Below are 20,264 nucleotides of genomic sequence, written 5' to 3' on the forward strand. Positions count from 1 at the left end.
TCTTCTCCTCAAAAGATGCATTAGAATACTCAAAGATTTGCCTTATAACTCTCTTAGCTTACTACACATGTTTGGGGTTTCACATAGGGATGTTGAGTAGCTGGTGAGGCGCAAATGAGGTCATAAGTTCTCTTAAATAGGCCCTAACCCCGGGGATTTAGGGTTTCATCTCACCGCGCAAACTCAGTGAGTCGGCTCTCTGACTCTTCGAGTCGATTATTAGACCCACGTGGTCAATCAGTCTCTACTCGACGAGCTGAGGCACCAACTGGTCGAGTTTCTCAATAAATCTCAAAATAAATAATTAATATGCATTGAAGTCCAGATGTTACAATTCTCCCCCACTAGAATCAGACTTCGCCCTCGAAGTCATGCTCTAGAAATAGCTCTAGGTACTGCTCGTGCATCTCGGAATCCGTCTCCCACGTCCACTCAGATCCCTTCAAACAAGAGCTGCGCAATAGGGTCAAATCCAACACTTTGAGATTATTCAAACCTGGTTACATGTGACTAAACGTATTTATCTAGTAGTTAACTCCCATCACTCGAAGTCCCACAAAGCACAAAGTAAGCAGCATTCAGAGAAACGGAAAAATCTAACCAAACAAGCCATTCAATCCTCTTACCAGGAATCTATACTAGCATGTAATTCAAAGGATCATACAATTAGTCATAACCTAAACGGGCTATGCTACTACTGGCTGATCAGTTCTAGCATGCAAATCTACAAGCTCATATAGCATACAAAGGCATCTCTCCTAGATCCTTAGCTCCAATCTAGCATGTGAATCACATAATCATAACATATCACATAACAAACATGTATTGGTATTTTGGGAACCACTTACTTGAGCTCAGTTGATTGCACGCATCACACACCTTGTTCTTTTCAAAGTTTTTTTCTTTTTTCAGATTCTTTTCAAACTCCTTTTTATAAAATGATTTCACTTTTGAAAATTTTCATAGCAAGTCCATAGTATGAGTTCAGACACACCCGGGAGTGTGCCCGAATCCCTCAAACCAAGGCTCTGATACCAACTTGTAACATCCCAAAATTCAAGGCCAAAAATTTTGTTTTTAAATAAGTTATTATAAAACCAACAGTATAAGAAAACATCCATAATATCATTTCATGTCAAAGACAAAGTAGAAATAATCTAAACAAGTTATCATAAACAATATCAGAGTGTAATCCCATAGATCTCATGTGTGGAAAACCATAGTTTGATGCGTTGCGATCAAGCTGGCTCCTTTCCTTTGAAAATGAAGTACATGAAACCAAAAGTGAAAACCGTAAGCACAAAGCTTACTGAGTTCCCTAAATACCACATACCATACATATCAACATACTGCCTAACATATCTGAGTGCTAGCCTACCCCTTCAGTCTCTGTCAACCGGATACTATCTAGTAAAGATGTTATGTGCCAAACATAGTCTTGCCGTTATGCCATGGGCCGCTACGTAGTCTTTCATGCCAAGCTGGGGGCCACCCCCTCGGTCTCACAGACAAGTGCCAAGAGCCACCTCCTGGTCTTCCATGCAAGCATCACAAAGACAACTAGCATACATATGTTGGGTTTTGAGCAATCTAACACTTCCTAAGTGTGCATGCAACCCTAATAAACCTTGGATCTATGTTTGTCTAAATACATGCAAAATAATAATTTTCCAAGGTTCATAACGTATCTAACATGGCATGGGGTACTTTTAAACATAAAAGAATTAGATGAGATTACATACCTTTTTGATGAGTTTGATTCTTAAGGAGTTTGAGGGCCAAGCACCAATAGTGTGAATGCCTCAAATGGAATCACAAATCACCACAAACTCTTGGAAAACTTTGAGAGAGTGTATACACACTATAAAATCAGCCACACACAAGCGCACACACACTAGTGACACTAGTGGCTATTTCATGCAACATAAGCATGCTTATATAGTGTACATGATTAGGGTGAAACCCTAATAACCCATGACCATTCCTTTTCCAAGGATCCATGGGTTAAAAGCTCCATGGATCATCCATGGACTTCCATATAAGCCTAGCCCATTAACTAATGAGTATTAGCCCACACCATATAAAACAATAGCCCACAATTTAATTAGTCTTCCTTTTAATCTCTAAATTAATTCATAATTAATTTAAGACTAAAACTAATTAAATAACATGACTTCATATTAATAATTATAACTTATAATATATTAATAAATCGTAAGTATACAATTCTCATAAAATAATCCATAAATCGTTTGGGTGAAGTGTAACCCAAATGGACCATGCCGGGTCGGGTCAAGTATGTACCAAATAAGTTATGGACTTAGACACCTTATCCAACAGACTCCCACTTGGATAAGTCTAATAACTATATTTGCGTATTTTACTTCAGGAACCAACCAGCAATCGTAGCTCTCGAAAACTCTGTTGAACTATGAAGTGCCATTTTAGATAAGTGATCATATAATCCTCTGTTCTCATGATATCAGCCGGACAAATACATGGAACAACGTCGTACTTATTGTCCAGCAGTTTGTTTCCCGATTTTCGATTTGTTTGACAAAGAACTTAATCGAACACATCAATTTAGTTCTGACCGGCCAATACATAGGTCACAACAAAATCATCGAGGGGCCCAGATATCGCTTCTATTTCTAGAAGGAACAGATAAACTTCGACTCATATGCTTGTTCTACTACTTGTTGAATTGTACACAAAGGCACATTTTATAACATCAAGTTACCGATGCATTTACGTGCAATCAATGCACAACCAACTCATAGGTAACAACTCATATCTCTAGGTTTGAAGATTTATATGATATTACCGTCTCACGATCACTCGAGATAAATTCCATGAAGTGATACAAGTGAGCGTGGGTTTATTTCCAATACTCATAACTTATGAGCACTCATGAATGTTGTAGCAACCATTGCTATGACTAAACCCATTTAGCCATCTACAAACTCGATTCATGACAGTCTTGATTCATACCTACTTCCAACATATGAACGACTGTGGAGTGTTTAAATAACTTATGCATTCGGAAAGAATAACCTAGCTATTTTGGAAGTCAAAACATGCAAAGTGAAACACAATAATAATCGAATCCAATATGGTCTCAGAACCCTTTTGAATATAAATAGAACCACCTTTTATTTATCACCATATTGATTACACATTATTCATTGTATAATGTTTCAAACAATCAACTTAAGACTTGAATAAAAACAACAGTCGTCCCATGCTCCTGGCATGTACACTTTGTTTTTCTAAACAATAGTTATGCCATACTCCAAGTATGCACACTATGTTTGTCTATGATCCTTACATTGTGATGTAGATCAATTGAAACGACCCAAAAATTTTCATTTTTTCAATATAATCAAAACCATAATATGAGTATCATAACATAAAAACATACGCGATGTATCCCAATCATAATAGAATACTATGCGGAAAACTGTATCATACTACATCAAATCCAAGACAACTAAAACCATCCCCAGGATAAAAGCTAAGCTGTGGTGTGTGCGATGTTGTCACCCCGAGCTCTTCCCTTTGCTTGCGGAAGTACCTGAAACCAAAACTGAAACTGTAAGCACGAAGCTTAGTGAGCTCCCCCAAAATACCACATACCATACAATAACATATAACACATATTGGGCCTTGCCCACTGCATCGGGCCGGGGCCCGGAAACTGCATCGGACCGAAGTCCGGAACTGACTGGGACCTTGTCCCCTGCATCGGACCAAAGTCCGGAACTAACTGCATCGGACCGAAGTCCGGAACTAACTGGGACCTTGTCCCCTGCATCGGACCGAAGTCCGGAACTAACTGGGACCATGTCCCCTGCATCGGACCGGAGTCCGGAACTAACTGACTGAACATATCATAGCATATCAACTAGCATGAACACATATACTGCATACTACATCGAGCCGTAGCCCGGAACACATAACACGTAACACATATGACATAGCACATAAATCCTGTCTGAGCCACGAAGGCATCAAACATACTAGCTGCTACATCGGACCGAAGTCCGGAAACTACTGCTAACTGGACGGGCCGGCATTGTGGCCTTAGACCCGTCCCTACTTGAAGGAAACTCACCTCGTAAACTGGCGTCTGAGTGTGTGTCTCTGAAAGCTACCGGCTGCTGCTCCTGAATCTCCTCAGCTACAAGCCCATGAACACACTCAATCAGATACTAAACACTGCACTTGGGGTAAAATGACTCTTTTACCCTTGGTCAAAGTCAGCTTACTTTTGGGGCTGACTCGCCGAGTTGGGCCACCCAACTCGCCGAGTCCTACACTTACTTCTCAGTTCTACACGCTGCTACTCGTCGAGTGTGGCATCGACTCGACGAGTACCCTCTTGATCCAAGAACTCAGACAATCTTCATCCGACTCGCCGAGCCGTATGAACAAACTCGACGAGTTGTTCATGATCCTAAGAAGATTGCCTTGGACTCGCCGAGTTGTATGAACAACTCGCCGAGTCCCTCCATCACTGAGTCTATCCTCAACTCGCTGAGTCCACTCTCTAACTCACTGGATTCACTCGACACTGATCAAAATGAAGGACTCGGGAACTCACGACCCAACTCGCCGAGTCGTTCTTACCGACTCGCCGAGTTGCCGCCATGCAACTGATTTTTACTCGATTTTGTTTGAATCCAACACATACAATTGATAGATCTGAGTCCAATAAGCTGATTTACCACGTAAAGTTTCCAACTTTACGTGCACAACCTCATGAATAAGGGAAATAAGGCTAAAAGGTGCATAAAATGGGTAGATCTATGATTAATATGCAAAGTAACTCCAAAAAGACAGTAGATTTGGGCTCTACAACACCCCAACATTCAGATCCAAAGGTATTTCGACTTATTAAGACATTCATGCAAACATAAGGCTTGGAACAAACATCAAATAGCTCTTAGAAGAGCTCTAATGGAAGTTTAAAGCATATAACAAGAAGGGAACTCCGAAAATACCTCAGTAAACTCAGATTTGCCCTTGGATCTTTGCACTACAACTCGTTTCCTTGCTTCTTTCTTCTTCTCCTTCTTCACACCTTCACAAAATGGCACCAAAACACTTATAAGCTCTCAAGGGAGGATTAGGGTTTTCTCACTGTGTTCTCAGGGTGAGGGAGGCGAGAATGGGGCTATAAGGTGGTTTAAATAGTGGGTAACCCGGGGATTTAGGGTTTCACCCAGACGGATGGACTCGCCGAGTCCAGGATATGGACTCGCCGAGTCCCCGGCTCACGCGTGCTCGCAGCCGTGACCCTACTCGGCGAGTCAGGCTATGAACTCGCCGAGTTCCTCTTGCAAAACTTACAACAATTACCAAGGAATTAACATACCAGAAACGGGTCGTTACAATTCTCCCCCACTTGTCTCAGACTTCGTCCTCGAAGTCTGCTACGGCTGGATCTGTAAATAACTCTGGGTAGTGCTCTCTCATCTCCTCCTCAGTCTCCCACGTCCACTCAGACGCCTTCCGGTGCTGCCACTGCACCTTTACTAACTGAATTTCTTTGTTCCTCAAGGCCTTGGTCTTCCGGTCCAGAATTGCGACCGGTCTCTCAATATAATTCAGGCTGCTATCAACCTGAATATCCTCTAGAGGAACGACTGCTGACTCATCCACCAGACACTTTCTCAACTGAGACACATGGAAAGTGCTGTGGATCTGACTAAGCTCCTCAGGAAGATCTAACCGATAAGCAACCCGACCCACCCGGGCCAAAACCCTGAAAGGACCAATAAATCTGGGGCCCAACTTGCCCCTCTTCTGGAACCTGATGACACCCTTCCAAGGTGAGACTTTCAGAAGGACCATATCTCCCACCTGGAAGTCTAAGTCCGAACGCCTCCTATCGGCGTAGCTCTTCTGCCGACTCTGAGCAGTTTACAGTCTACTACGGACCTGCTGGATCAACTCAGTCGTCTTGAGCACCACCTCTGTGCTCCCAATGACTCGCTGACCGACCTCGCCCCAACAAATTGGGGTCCTACACTTCCTCCCATACAACATCTCAAAGGGAGGTCGATCAATGCTCGCATGATAACTGTTTTTATACGAGAATTCCGCTAACGGATGATACGTATCCCAACTGCCACCGAAATCTAGGACACATGCCCTAAGCATGTCCTCGAGAGTCTGAATCGTCCTCTCGCTCTGCCCATCTGTCTGAGGGTGGAAAGCGGTGCTAAAATGGAGACGAGTACCCATCTCGTCGTGGAACCGCTTCCAAAATCTGGATGTGAAACGGACATCTCGGTCAGACACCACTAATACCGGCACTCCATGACGTGCCACGATCTCATGCACATAGATATCGGCTAACTTCTCCGCCGATATACTCTCCTGGATCGGGATAAAATGGGCACTCTTCGTCAACCGATCCACTACTACCCATATCGAGTCCACTCCACGTGCGGTCCGGGGAAGCTTGGTGACAAAATCCATGGTAATGTCCTCCCATTTCCACACGGGAATGTCTAACGGCTGCATCCTGCCGTGAGGTCTCTGGTGCTCCGCCTTGACCTTCCGGCAGGTCAGGCATCTCTCGACGTACCAGGCGACGTCCCGCTTCATGCAGGGCCACCAATAATCGGGTCGAAGATCTCGGTACATCTTTTTCGCTCCTGGGCGGATAGAAAATCGAGACTTATGAGCCTCGTCCATCAATACCTGCCGTACCCCACCCCAGTACGGTACCCATACCCTACCATGAAGTGTCAACAAACCCCGACTGTCGTAATCAAATGAAGCTACTCGGCCTACTATCCTCTCACACTTCTGCCTCTCCTCCTTGAGGCCCTCCATCTGAGCCTCCTTGATCCGCTCCAACAGTGGAGTGATCACTGTCATCCTCATACACAGATCCCTGATAGGGGCCGCCGACACCTTGCGGCTTAGGGCGTCGGCCACCACGTTGGCCTTCCCTGGATGATAAAGGATCTCACAGTCATAGTCTTTTAGCACGTCCAACCACCTCCTCTGCCTCATGTTCAAACTCGGCTGATCCATAAGATATCTCAAACTCTTGTGATCCGTGTGATGGGTTTTGAGCATTCTAACACTTCCTAAGTGTACATGCAACCCTAATAACCTTGGATCTATGTTTGTCTAATTATCATGCAAAGTTGAATTCCAAGGTTATATTCCTATCTAGCATACATGGGGAACAATTTTAACTTGAATCATAGATAGAATAACTTACCTTGTTGTTGCTTGTGTTCCTTGAAACCTTGTGAGCCTAGCACCCCAAGTGTGATGCCTCAAATGCTTCACACAACACCAAATGCTCTTGGAAAGACTCTTGAGATAACACACACTTCTCAAAATCGGCCAAGCCCTCTAGTTTCTTAGTGTTCAACTTGTGTCACACTTGTGTAGCCAATTTTGTGGAGAATGGGACTCTTATATAGTGTTGGCACATCTAGGGTTCACCATGTAAACCCTAATGCGTCATGACTCTTCATTTCCATGACCCATGGGTTTGTAACTCCCATGGAGCATCCATGGAGCATCCTATGGGTAGAACCCAACTTGATAATCCATGGAGCCTTTTAGCCCACTATACAAGATATGAACCCATATATTTAATTAGTTATCCTTTGATCACTTAATTAATTCTAAATTAATTCTTTGATCAACTAATCAAATAATATTATTAATATATTAGAACTTATAATATATTAATAATCTCCAAGTGTTATTTCTCTCATTTAGTCTATCCAATTGCATGGTGCCATGCAACCCAAATGGACCATGCCGGGTCGGGTCAAGTACAAGCCCGAAATAGTTATGGACTTAGACACCTTATCCAACAGTCTCCCACTTGGATAAGTCTAATAACTATATCTCTAGTACTTCAGGAACCGACCGGCAATCGTAGCTCTTTCAAGGTCTCTCGGAACTGAGAAGATGATGATACGCCATTTAAGATAAGTGATCATATAATCCTCTGTTCTAGATATCAACCAGACAAATACATGGAACATGTCTTGCTTATTGTCCAGCATTTGTTTCCCGATTTCCGATTTGTTTGACATAGAACTTAATTGAACACATCAACTTAGTTCTGACCGGGCCCGGTACATGGGTCAAAACAAAATCATCGAGGGGCCCAGATATCAGCTTCTAATCCAAGAAGGAACAGATAAACTTCGACTCATATGTTTGTTCTACCACTTATTGAATTACACACAAAAGTACGTTTTATAACATCGAGTTACCAATGCGGTTTCGTACAGTCAATGCATAACCAACTTGTAAGTAACAAATCATATCTCTAGGTTTGAAGACTTATATGATATTACCGTCTCACGATCACTCGAGATAAAATTCCATGAAGTGATTCCAGTGAGCGTGGGTTGAATCCAATGCTCAGAACTTATGAGCACTCATGATTGTTGTAGCCTTGTCCAAGACCTCTACAACCAAACATGACAGTTTTGATTCATATCTACTTCCAACATATGACCGACTGTGGAGGTTTGAATAATATGTTATACCAAACACAATTATTCTGGAAGTCAAAACATGCAAAAGAAATATAGTAAATGATTGACAAGAGATAGCAACACTTTACTCATAAATAAAACATGTTTTATTCATCATCTAATGTCAATTACACTTTACAAATTTCGAGATTATCTAACTACTAAATCTAATATCATCCTTCAGCCTTATGCTCCGAGCATGCTGAAGATGCTTAACCCGAGTCAATCCCTTTGTGAGGGGATCTGCCGGATTCTCATCTGATGATATCCTCTTTGCCACGAGGTGTCCTTCTTCGATCCGATGTCTTATGAAATGGTATTTTCTGTCGATGTGTCTGGATCTCCCATGATCCCTTGGTTCCTTGGCTAAGGCAACAGCACTTTCACTATCACAGAAAATCTCCATTGGCTCTTTAATAGCTAGTACAACTCCAAGGTCTCCAATGAAGTTCTTCAGCCATATCGCCTCCTTTGCTGCTTCACTAGCTGCAATATACTCTGATTCACAAGTAGAATCTGCCACTGTCACTTGCTTGGAACTCTTCCAAGAAATTGCTCCTCCATTTAGGGTAAAGACCCAGCCCGACTGAGAGCGGAAATTATCCCTATCAGTCTGGAAGCTAGCATCACTATACCCTACAACTCTCAAGTCATCACTCCCACCGAGGGTAAGGACCCAGTCCTTAGTCCTTCGTAGGTACTTGAGGATATTCTTTACCGCAGTCCAGTGTGCCTTGCCAGGGTTCGCCTGATATCTGCTAACCATGCTCAAGGCAAAAGCTACATCGGGTCGAGTACACGTCATAGCATACATGATCGATCCTACAGCCGAAGCATAAGGTGTTCGACTCATTTCTGCTATCTCAGCCTCAGTGCTAGGGCTTTGTGTCTTACTCAATCTGGTGTTACTCTGGATGGGTAACTCTCCTTTCTTGGAGTCCTGCATGCTGAATCTCTTCAGCACCTTATCCAAGTAGGTACTCTGACTAAGTCCAATTAGTCTTTTACTCCGATCTCTCAAGATTCTTATCCCTAGAATATAGGCAGCTTCACCAAGGTCCTTCATAGCGAAACACTTCCCAAGCCAGGACTTTACTTCCTGCAGGGTTGGAATGTCGTTTCCTATGAGTAGTATGTCATCCACATACAATACCAAAAAGCTAACTATACTCCCACTAGCCTTGACATACACACAAGATTCATCTTCACTCCTAGAAAAGCCAAATTCCTTGACCTTTTCATCAAAGCAAAGATTCCATCTGCGAGGTGCTTGCTTCAATCCATAAATGGATTTCTCAAGCTTACACACTCTATTAGGGTATTCGTTGCTGACAAAACCCTCTGGCTGACTCATGTAAACATCTTCAGCCAACTTTCCATTAAGGAAAGCGGTTTTGACATCCATCTGCCATATTTCATAGTCATGAAATGCAACTATGGCTAACAGAACCCGAATAGACTTAATCTTGGCTACCGGAGAAAAGGTCTCATCATAATCCACTCCAGGAATTTGAGAGAAGCCCTTTGCAACCAGTCTAGCCTTATAAGTGTGTACTTTACCATCCATGTCGGTCTTCTTCTTGAAGACCCATTTGCACCCTACTGTCTTACGACCTGGTACATTTTCAACCAAGTTCCAAACTTGATTGTCATACATGGATTGTATCTCACTATCCATAGCCTCTTTCCATTTTGCAGACTCGGGGCCTGCCATGGCTTCCTCGTAGCTGTTAAGGTCATCTTGACTTACTAGTGTCTCATCACTAATAAGTGTCTCACCTTCTGCAGTAATATGGAATCCATAGTAATGCTCAGGTGCACTCCTAACTCTTGTGGAACGTCTCAGAGGTACAGATTTGTCAATTGGCTCAACAGGAGTTTCCTCCTCAGGTTGAGGGCTAGTGTTTGAAGTTCCTTCATCGCTTGATTCTCGAATTTCTTCAAGATCAATTTGTCTCCCACTGTCTCCTTGGCTTATAAATTCTCTCTCTCGAAAGACTCCTCTTCTTGCTACAAAGACCACATTGTCACTAGGTCTGTAGAAGAGGTAACCAAAGGATCGCTGTGGGTAACCGATGAAAATACACCTCTCGCTTCGAGGCTCGAGCTTATCATGAGTCTCGCGTCTCACGAAAGCCTCGCAACCTCAAATCTTGATGTGGTCTAGTTTAGGTACTTTACCAGTCCACATCTCGTGAGGAGTTTTGGCAACTTTCTTAGTAGGGACTAGATTAAGAATATGGGCGGCAGTCTCTAAGGCATACCCCCAGAACGAGATTGGTAGCGTAGCTCGACTCATCATGGAACGAACCATATCTAACAAGGTTCGATTACGCCTCTCAGCCACACCATTCAACTGTGGTGTCCTGGGAGGTGTCAATTGTGAGACTATCCCACATTCCCTTAGATAGTCGAGGAACTCTGAACTAAGATACTCACCACCACGATCGGATCGAAGCATCTTAATGTTCTTGCCCAATTGATTCTCGACTTCCTGTTTAAATTCCTTAAACTTCTCGAAAGTCTCTGACTTATGCTTGATCAAGTAGACATATCCATATCTACTATAATCATCAGTAAAAGTCAAATAATAACGATTAGCATCCCTTGTGGCATGTTTGAATGGTCCACACACATCCGTGTGTATAAGGTCCAACAAACCTTCACCCCTCTCACACGAACCTGTGAAGGGTGACTTTGTCATTTTTCCAAGTAAGCATGATTCGCAACTATCATCTGACTTTAGGTCAAACGACTCCAAGACTCCATCCTTTTGGAGTTGGCCTATGCGCTTCTTGCTTATATGTCCAAGACGACAATGCCATAATGATGCTTTATCCAAGTTATTATTAGTAGAATCAATACACAAAACATTATTTCCTAAGTTATCAACAACAGATACAGCTTCATACACACCATCACAAGGTAATGCTTTAAAATAAAGAACATTATTAAAGAAAGCATCAATAGAACCAACTTCATTATTAAATGAAAAGGTAAACCCTTGTTTGTACAAAGCATGAAAGGAAATAATATTTCTTGCCATTCCTGGCAAATAACAACACTTATTCAAATCTAAACTAAACCCACTACTTAGCGATAAAGTATAAACTCCAATCTTGGTAACAGGTATAGCTTTCCTATTCCCCATGATCAAGTTTATCCTTCCTTGCTCCACATCCTCACTTCTTCTTAGTCCCTGCAAGTCACAACAAATGTGAATACCACAACCGGTATCAAGGACCCAAGAATTAGAATGGGGTGAGTTATTAGAAATGATAGTGTAAATACCTGCATGGTTGGGTTTAACTTTCCCATCCTTCACATCTTGCTGGTATTTTGGGCAGTTCCGCTTCCAATGAGCTTTTTCAGGGCAATAGAAGCATTCAGCCTCTTTTGGGTCAGAAGAAGGAGTAATGAAACCTTTCTTGGTTCCACTTGAAGAAGAGCCATCAAGGGTCCGAGCCTTGGTACCCCTAGAAGAGCTCTTTCTCTTCCTCCCTCGACTTTTCCCGATTGCCAAAACCGGAGTAGAGTTTTGAGTAGGAGTGATAGCAACCGACTTCCCCTTAAGACCTGTTTCTGCGGTCTTGAGAAGTCCCTGAAGTTTGCTGAGGGTGACTTCTTCCTTGTTCATGTGATATGTCATGCGGAATTGATCATAGCACGATGGTAAGGAATGCAAAATAATATCTATTGCAAGATCCTCCGGGAAGTTCACATTAAGCTTCAGCAAACGATCCACATACCTTTGCATTTTCTGCATGTGGCTCGTGACGGATTCCCCGTCCTTCATCATGGTTATTATCATGGAGTAGATGATTTCATACCTCTCTTGTCTTGCACTTTGATGGTATCTTTCCATCAAATCTTGGTGCATGTCATAAGGGTAGAAATCCTCATAAGACTTTTGGAGTTCTGCTGTCATCGTGGCCATCATGATGCAAGCTACTTTCGTAGCATCCCTTTCATGTGCCCGAAATTCAGCGATCTCCTGAGGAGTTGCAGTGGACTCATCAATCTCCTTAAGCTCCTTGTCAAGGACATATTCTTTGTCCTCGTAGCGGGTAATCATCCTGATGTTTCTGATCCACTCATTGAAGTTGGATCCATCAAAGGTGACTTTCCCACACAAGTTCATAAGGGTAAAGGAGCCATTAGGATTAGAGCCAGAAGCATTGTTGAAAGACATCTGAAGGAAAGAGGACAAGATTAGTTTAGATAAGAGAGTCCTTAATAAAACACCCAAATGTAATATTAAGGCTAGGATCCAATCACAATATAATATAACTTAGAAGAGGTATGCCGTAATCTAAGCTATATCATATTTGAAAGGTAGGTGAATGACGATTCACCAATTTCCACCACGAAAACCGCAATATGTTAGTATTAGGTTTTTGAATGGTTCTTATAAATTCCTAGATTCTTTGAGATTCAATGAACTTTTCAAAGGCATGTTTCAATCTCGAGTGTGCCCTCCAAGTTTTGTGACTGGGATACCGAGGATCACAAAACGAGGTGTGAAGTAACCACGCAAATCACTTGGTACCCTTAAAGTTTATCACTCAATCGATGTGCCGGTTAACCACACACGCTCCATCGATACTATAATAAACCCTAAGTCACCCTTTACCTACCTTGTTAAGTCCAAGTTAGTGTGCCGGTTAACCACACACGCTCCACCAACGACTTAATCAAAGTGTAAAGTGTAATTTCATGGAATAGCACCTTATTCACATTTTCCTAAAGTAACTAAGATTGGGAATTTAATAAAACATTTAGTTACTTTATAATATTCATCATACTTTGAATGAGAATTAATAAGTCCTTGTCTTACCCGTTCGGCTAACGACCCTCCACCAATCAAGGAAGCGGTGGGTGAGAGTGGACACCCATTAAGTCACCATTTTATAGGCAACAACCTTATACCCACCTTATAGACCGGCTTCGTGAATGAGGCGTACTAGCGGTAAGACGACTTTGTTCTTATACATATATATATAATTATTAAATCATAATAATATAAGTATAAGGGTTGAATTTTAACTTTTAAAATTCTAGGGGTTGGAACTAAAGTTTTAACTTAACTTTACTTGTTCCAAAACTTGAGGGCAAGTTTTGTAAACTTTCAAAACTTTTCATTTCTTGTAACTTATGAGTTTATTAGAGTAATAAAATGAGGACTTTTCATTTTTCTTAACTCTTGTGTTCTTTTAATGGTTTTTAATCCAAGAGACTTTTGGTTTTCCATAACTTGAGGACAAGTTATGGACTCCATTAAAACACATTATGATCATGAATTAATCTACCACATAGGTTACACATAATTCCTATGATCATCTAAACATCATAAGAACAAGAATATGAATATGAACACTTTCAAGAATCAAAATCACATTTAATCTTTGTAATTTTGATAACTTGTTGTTGTAAATGAGTTAGAAAAGACATTACACCTTCTAAAATAAGTTTTCAAGTACCAAAACATTTTAGGGTAATGATTCTAATTCATTTCCAGCAACTCAAGTCGAAATTCTGCACTCTGTCGACTCTACTCGCCGAGTGCATAAACCTACTCGCCGAGTAGATTGAAGATACACATGAACTCGACGAGTCCTCCCCATGGACTCGCCGAGTCCATCAGTCAGACAGCAGAATTTTCAACTTTCTTCAACTTTCAAGCACAAATAACAAACAAACAAGCCTAGGCTCTGATACCACTGATGGGTTTTGAGCATTCTAACACTTCCTAAGTGTACATGCAACCCTAATAACCTTGGATCTATGTTTGTCTAATTATCATGCAAAGTTGAATTCCAAGGTTATATTCCTATCTAGCATACATGGGGAACAATTTTAACTTGAATCATAGATAGAATAACTTACCTTGTTGTTGCTTGTGTTCCTTGAAACCTTGTGAGCCTAGCACCCCAAGTGTGATGCCTCAAATGCTTCACACAACACCAAATGCTCTTGGAAAGACTCTTGAGATAACACACACTTCTCAAAATCGGCCAAGCCCTCTAGTTTCTTAGTGTTCAACTTGTGTCACACTTGTGTAGCCAATTTTGTGGAGAATGGGACTCTTATATAGTGTTGGCACATCTAGGGTTCACCATGTAAACCCTAATGCGTCATGACTCTTCATTTCCATGACCCATGGGTTTGTAACTCCCATGGAGCATCCATGGAGCATCCTATGGGTAGAACCCAACTTGATAATCCATGGAGCCTTTTAGCCCACTATACAAGATATGAACCCATATATTTAATTAGTTATCCTTTGATCACTTAATTAATTCTAAATTAATTCTTTGATCAACTAATCAAATAATATTATTAATATATTAGAACTTATAATATATTAATAATCTCCAAGTGTTATTTCTCTCATTTAGTCTATCCAATTGCATGGTGCCATGCAACCCAAATGGACCATGCCGGGTCGGGTCAAGTACAAGCCCGAAATAGTTATGGACTTAGACACCTTATCCAACAGTCTCCCACTTGGATAAGTCTAATAACTATATCTCTAGTACTTCAGGAACCGACCGGCAATCGTAGCTCTTTCAAGGTCTCTCGGAACTGAGAAGATGATGATACGCCATTTAAGATAAGTGATCATATAATCCTCTGTTCTAGATATCAACCAGACAAATACATGGAACATGTCTTGCTTATTGTCCAGCATTTGTTTCCCGATTTCCGATTTGTTTGACATAGAACTTAATTGAACACATCAACTTAGTTCTGACCGGGCCCGGTACATGGGTCAAAACAAAATCATCGAGGGGCCCAGATATCAGCTTCTAATCCAAGAAGGAACAGATAAACTTCGACTCATATGTTTGTTCTACCACTTATTGAATTACACACAAAAGTACGTTTTATAACATCGAGTTACCAATGCGGTTTCGTACAGTCAATGCATAACCAACTTGTAAGTAACAAATCATATCTCTAGGTTTGAAGACTTATATGATATTACCGTCTCACGATCACTCGAGATAAAATTCCATGAAGTGATTCCAGTGAGCGTGGGTTGAATCCAATGCTCAGAACTTATGAGCACTCATGATTGTTGTAGCCTTGTCCAAGACCTCTACAACCAAACATGACAGTTTTGATTCATATCTACTTCCAACATATGACCGACTGTGGAGGTTTGAATAATATGTTATACCAAACACAATTATTCTGGAAGTCAAAACATGCAAAAGAAATATAGTAAATGATTGACAAGAGATAGCAACACTTTACTCATAAATAAAACATGTTTTATTCATCATCTAATGTCAATTACACTTTACAAATTTCGAGATTATCTAACTACTAAATCTAATATCATCCTTCAGCCTTATGCTCCGAGCATGCTGAAGATGCTTAACCCGAGTCAATCCCTTTGTGAGGGGATCTGCCGGATTCTCATCTGATGATATCCTCTTTGCCACGAGGTGTCCTTCTTCGATCCGATGTCTTATGAAATGGTATTTTCTGTCGATGTGTCTGGATCTCCCATGATCCCTTGGTTCCTTGGCTAAGGCAACAGCACTTTCACTATCACAGAAAATCTCCATTGGCTCTTTAATAGCTAGTACAACTCCAAGGTCTCCAATGAAGTTCTTCAGCCATATCGCCTCCTTTGCTGCTTCACTAGCTGCAATATACTCTGATTCACAAGTAGAATCTGCCACTGTCACTTGCTTGGAACTCTTCCAAGAAATTGCTCCTCCATTTAGGGTAAAGACCCAGCCCGACTGAGAGCGGAAATTATCCCTATCAGTCTGGAAGCTAGCATCACTATACCCTACAACTCTCAAGTCATCACTCCCACCGAGGGTAAGGACCCAGTCCTTAGTCCTTCGTAGGTACTTGAGGATATTCTTTACCGCAGTCCAGTGTGCCTTGCCAGGGTTCGCCTGATATCTGCTAACCATGCTCAAGGCAAAAGCTACATCGGGTCGAGTACACGTCATAGCATACATGATCGATCCTACAGCCGAAGCATAAGGTGTTCGACTCATTTCTGCTATCTCAGCCTCAGTGCTAGGGCTTTGTGTCTTACTCAATCTGGTGTTACTCTGGATGGGTAACTCTCCTTTCTTGGAGTCCTGCATGCTGAATCTCTTCAGCACCTTATCCAAGTAGGTACTCTGACTAAGTCCAATTAGTCTTTTACTCCGATCTCTCAAGATTCTTATCCCTAGAATATAGGCAGCTTCACCAAGGTCCTTCATAGCGAAACACTTCCCAAGCCAGGACTTTACTTCCTGCAGGGTTGGAATGTCGTTTCCTATGAGTAGTATGTCATCCACATACAATACCAAAAAGCTAACTATACTCCCACTAGCCTTGACATACACACAAGATTCATCTTCACTCCTAGAAAAGCCAAATTCCTTGACCTTTTCATCAAAGCAAAGATTCCATCTGCGACGGCAGTAGCAGGGGCCGTACAATCCCTACTCAAATGCCCAATCCGGCCGCACTTGTAGCAGCCGGAACTCCCTGCCTTGCACGCTCCCTCGTGCAATCTCCCACACTTGCCACATCGACCGTGGCTCTGCTGACTCCTAGATCTGTGATCCGAAACCTTGGGCTTTTTGCCCGAACCGCCTTAACCCGAAACCGCCTCCGGTTTCCTCTTCTTCTCCATCTCAAGATCAATCTCCCTCTCCCGAGCTCTAGCAATCATATCTTCCAGCGTTTTACAGCTGGACCGGCTCACAAACTGGCGGATATCGCTCCGCAACATCTCATGATAACGGGCCTTCTTCATTTCCTCATCAGCTACATATTGAGGAACGAGAAGAGCCCTCTCCCTGAACTTGGCGGTGATCTCCGCCACTGTCTCTGTAGTCTGGGTGAGGTCCTGAAACTCCCTAGCTTGCTGTTTCACCTCAATGACCGGTGCAAACTCCGCCCTGAACTTGGTAGAGAAGTCAGCCCAGGTCATGGCGTCCAATGCTGCATCATCCCCAATGGCATGCCCGACCTCCTCCCACCAATCTCATGCCCTGTCCTTCAAAAGACAGGACACCAATCTGACCTTGTGCCCCTCGGGACATCTGCTAGTGCGGAAGGAGTTGGCCACATCCGCCAACCATCTGCTGCTCGCTATGGGGTCTCGCGCCCCATGATAGTCCGGAGCTCCACATGCCCTGAACTCCCTGAAAGTAAGGGTGCACGACCCCATCATGGCCGCCACCTCGGCACGGAAGGTGCCGAATCTCTCATCCATCAGCTCTAGAATCCCCTCCTTGATCGAACCGAAGATCACAGGAGTCTGCTCTATAATGATGCACGTAATTTCCGAAGAAAGGAACTCTCGGGTCTGCTCATCCATGCGCTCATCCCCTGAACCTGAACATGATCCCTCCCCGGCACCTCCGCTGCCGGCTGCTGGTCTCGAACGCAGAACCACCATTCTGAAACACATCACAACTACATTAGAAAACAAAAATATCTTGAGGGATCATTGATACTACAACTAGCTTCCTGGTCTTGTCTCAGCCTTTCTTGATTCGAGTACGGATCCTCTGTTTCCAGTAGTACGGGCCCATACTACCTTCCACATCTATCCGTACTTTCTTCAAGAACTGCCCTGACTCCACCAAGTCACTTCTACTACTACTGATCTCTGCTACTCTCATCCTAGGCTTGACCTAGGGAAATCTCAGACTCAACTCAACTAGTCCTCAGCTGCTGCAGGTCTCCTTATAATGCTAATTAACCATCACCTGAACACCATCACATGTGACGAAGATCAGATAATCCTTCAAGTAAAAGACCCGTCCCTATAACGGTTGGACTCAAACAAGAGCTGCGCAATAGGGCCAGTTCCAGCACTCTGGGATTATTTAACCCTGATCACATATGGTGTAACGTGTTCACTTAATGGTTAACTTCCATCACTCAGAACTCCCACAAAGCACGAAGCAAGCAGCATTCGGAATAAGGGAACATACTTAGACAAAACTATTCTCAAACGAGAAACTGATCTAGCATAAGATGCTAAGCTCCTGCTATCAGGCATAACCTAATCAGGCTATCCTATTGCTGTCTACTCAGTACTAGCATGCAATACTCATAAAGTTGAACACATAAAGCAGGCACATAAGGCATCCTCCTAGATCCTTAGTCTTATACTAGCATGCGGTTTTACTGAAACTGAAACTGATACTCATAACATAAACTTGTATGGGTAATTTGGGAGTACTTACTTGAGCTCGGCTGACCGCATGCACACACCTCTATCTTGTTTTCTTCCTTTCTAAGTACTTTCAAAATTCTTTTTATAAAACGTTTTTATTTTGATAAAATCTTTCATTTCCCTTAGTTTGAGTTCAGATACACCCGGAAGTGTATCCGAATCCCTCAAACCAGGGCTCTGATACCAACTTGAAACGACCCAAAAATACGACCCAAAAATTTTCATTTTTTCAATATAATCAAAACCATAATATGAGTATCATAACATAAAAACATACGCGATGTATCCCAATCATAATAGAATACTGTGCGGAAAACTGTATCATACTACATCAAATCCAAGACAACTAAAACCATCCCCAGGATAAAAGCTAAGCTGTGGTGTGTGCGATGCTGTCACCCCGAGCTCTTCCCTTTGCTTGCGGAAGTACCTGAAACCAAAACTGAAACTGTAAGCACGAAGCTTAGTGAGCTCCCCCAAAATACCACATACCATACAATAACATATAACACATATTGGGCCTTGCCCACTGCATCGGGTCGGGGCCCGAAAACTGCATCGGACCGAAGTCCGGAACTGACTGGGACCTTGTCCCCTGCATCGGACCAAAGTTCGGAACTAACTGCATCGGACCGAAGTCCGGAACTAACTGGGACCTTGTCCCCTGCATCGGACCGAAGTCCGGAACTAACTGGGACCATGTCCCCTGCATCGGACCGGAGTCCGGAACTAACTGACTGAACATATCATAGCATATCAACTAGCATGAACACATATACTGCATACTACATCGAGCCGTAGCCCGGAACACATAACACGTAACACATATGACATAGCACATAAATCCTGTCTGAGCCACGAAGGCATCAAACATACTAGCTGCTACATCGGACCGAAGTCCGGAAACTACTGCTAACTGGACGGGCCGGCATTGTGGCCTTAGACCCGTCCCTACTTGAAGGAAACTCACCTCGTAAACTGGCATCTGAGTGTGTGTCTCTGAAAGCTACCGGCTGCTGCTCCTGAATCTCCTCGGCTACAAGCCCATGAACACACTCAATCAGATACTAAACACTGCACTTGGGGTAAAATGACTCTTTTACCCTTGGTCAAAGTCAGCTTACTTTTGGGGCTGACTCGCCGAGTTGGGCCACCCAACTCGCCGAGTCCTACTCTCACTTCTCAGTTCTACACGCTGCTACTCGTCGAGTGTGGCATCGACTCGACGAGTACCCTCTTGATCCAAGAACTCAGACAATCTTCATCCGACTCGCCGATCCGTATGAACAAACTCGACGAGTTGTTCATGATCCTAAGAAGATTGCCTTGGACTCGCCGAGTTGTATGAACAACTCGCCGAGTCCCTCCATCACTAAGTCTATCCTCAACTCGCTGAGTCCACTCTCTAACTCACTGGATTCACTCGACACTGATCAAAATGAAGGACTCGGGAACTCGCGACCCAACTCGCCGAGTCGTTCTTCCCGACTCGCCGAGTTGCCGCCATGCAACTGATTTTTACT

The sequence above is a fragment of the Lactuca serriola genome, chromosome 4 (genome assembly GCF_051521515.1).
Source record: "Lactuca serriola cultivar US96UC23 chromosome 4, Lser_US96UC23_V15, whole genome shotgun sequence".
NCBI lineage: Eukaryota > Viridiplantae > Streptophyta > Magnoliopsida > Asterales > Asteraceae > Lactuca > Lactuca serriola.